Source organism: Manis pentadactyla, chromosome 6 (assembly GCF_030020395.1).
Source record: "Manis pentadactyla isolate mManPen7 chromosome 6, mManPen7.hap1, whole genome shotgun sequence".
Classification (NCBI taxonomy): Eukaryota; Metazoa; Chordata; class Mammalia; order Pholidota; family Manidae; genus Manis; species Manis pentadactyla.
The window spans coordinates 153,716,438-153,718,758 of record NC_080024.1 but is presented as its reverse complement, the minus strand read 5'-3'; the positions used below and the strand labels follow the sequence as shown (position 1 = coordinate 153,718,758).

General features: G+C 38.2%; 1 non-coding gene across 1 annotated transcript; it reads left to right on the top strand.

Moving 5' to 3' along the window:
• Positions 1–204: 204 nt before the first annotated feature.
• TRNAA-UGC (transfer RNA alanine (anticodon UGC)) lies at positions 205–276 on the top strand. Its single transcript has one exon. It is a non-coding gene; the product is annotated as a tRNA-Ala (tRNA).
• The last annotated feature ends 2,045 nt before the right edge of the window (positions 277–2,321 follow it).

The following is a 2,321-nucleotide window of genomic DNA, read 5'->3' as shown; positions in this document are numbered from 1 at the left end:
AAAGCTTAGGAAACTTAGAAAATTTAGGACTACTGTACACTAAGGGCATAAGATGTGTAGCCCCATGAGGAATGCCTCTGTGACTGGAATTTGAAACTATAGGAATCCATGCTTTTTCATCCCTAGATGGAAACTATCTAGATCATCTCTTTAAAAGGGATAACTGTACTGCCTGGCCACTATTATCAACTGGCTCCTATGGCTGGGGGTGTAGCTCAGTGGTAGAGCATATGCTTTGCATGCATGAAGCCCCGGGTTCAATTCCTGGCATCTCCATAACCGGTCTGCTGCTGTCTAAGCTCTTCTTTAGAGCATTTGTTAAATATTATGAGTGACTTCACAGTGGAGCATGTGACCAGGGCTGCACATTAACGTAAACTGCAGATGACATCTCACTATGCTGAAAGAACGATTTGAAACACTAGTGATGTGATGATCACCTTTCCTTTCAATATTAATAATTTTTTTATTAATCCAAAATAAAAACCTAGCTTTCCCAAATCTTTTCTATTTGATTCATTTACATTACACCTGTCATCCTATTTCTTTTAATAAAACCATATAAATTGCCGGATAGAAATGTACCTGCTCTGCCATGGTCACGGTCCACTTAAACAATAAAAATGCAGCAAATACGCTTATAGCACTCCTTATTTCTATAATACATTATATTAATATGTAAAAATTATATGTAAAATATAAATTACATAATTTTATAATATTTTATAATACATATTGTATCCTTTTAGGAGTCACACAAAGTCACATAAGATAACAGTGCCAGGCCTGCCTCATAAGCATCACACACTTTAATGCCGTGTCCTAGAATCCTAGGCAGTTACAGAATTTAAAGCTGCAGTGGAACCCGTGGAAGTAAAGTGGACTGGTTGAGATCAAGCATTTTATAGTTACCTTTGCCATACAATTTTGATCTCCACACATAAAGATGTGTAGAGTCAGAGGTTCTAAAATAGCTCTTGTCTGTCTTTGGTGGAGAGGATCTTGACTCAGCCTTCGGGTGACCTGGCCAGTGAAACCTAGTGACCTTGGGCGCGTCGGCACGGGGAACTGAACACAGTGGATTTCTGCCTGCAGAGGCAGATCCTACCCACGGTTCTACAGATGTGTGTATTTATTTTTTATTCTCTACTATGAAGTATTATTTTATCTTGAAAACTGTTATATCTTTTTCTGGGGAACCTTAGTGCCATGAATTCAGGTTTGTATGACAGAACGACAAAACAAAGAGATGTCTTTGGAGAGCCCTCTTTTTCTGCCTTATGGATCTATTTATTTGGTTGTACGCTTTCATCCTAACATCTTTCAAATTGTATTTACCACTTTAATGTGAACAGAATCAAGATAACTACCATGATGCCAGCCAGGCTTTTGTCTTGAGTGATGTTCGGTGTGAGTGAGGCTGCCATTTTCCTGGTGCTGAACATGGCCCTAAAGTTGGCAGTGATTTTCTTTACTTGTTTGCATTATGAATAAAACCTGGGGATCAATTGTCAACACTTAATTTGCTGGGATAAATCTAAAACCTTCAGATCAAAGACATTTTTAATTATGTGATACAAGGTTGTACATGGATTCATCTTTCAGAGGAAAATTAAAAACTCCTTTAACTTATTCACAATCTTTGAGAAGCCATTAAACCTGAGAAGAGAGCTAAATAGTTTCTCTAATTACTAACGTATATTACACATTTTATTGCTTCATTTGAAATAGTACCTCTTCTTGTTGTGCTCTCAAGTCAAAGCTCCTCTTCTTCATACGCTAGGATGTTTGGAAAGGGGGCAAGGAAGGTCACACGCACAGGCTTGACCCCTGTCACTACCTGCCCAAAGCTGTGTGACAATCCCCACATTTTCTTGACAGCCTAAACTATACCCTTCTTTTTCTTTAAGCACTTAAGTGTGACTAAACTGTCAAGCTCTTGAACTGAAGTCAAATACCATTTCATTTTTTATATTCTGGAAAATGAGAGAACTTTCATAGAAGTAAAACCAGATACCATAAAACAAATAAATAAGTATTAGATGTTTTCTATGCCATGGAAGACTCAAGAGAGGAAAATAAAATCGTACAACAACTAGGAACAGTGATAGCTATGGAGTTTGCTCTGTATCAGGTGATGCTCATAAGCTTCACTAATATTTTCTCTGGGATTCTTTACACTGAGCTCTTGAGATAGGCAGAATTTAGGTCCCACTTTAAAACTGAAGAAACTGTTGAAATGGGGTGTTGACCAATTGCTTCAGGTCTTTGGTCTAGCAAGGAGGGCAGCGTGAGTCAGTCTGGCCCCAACTCCGAATGAT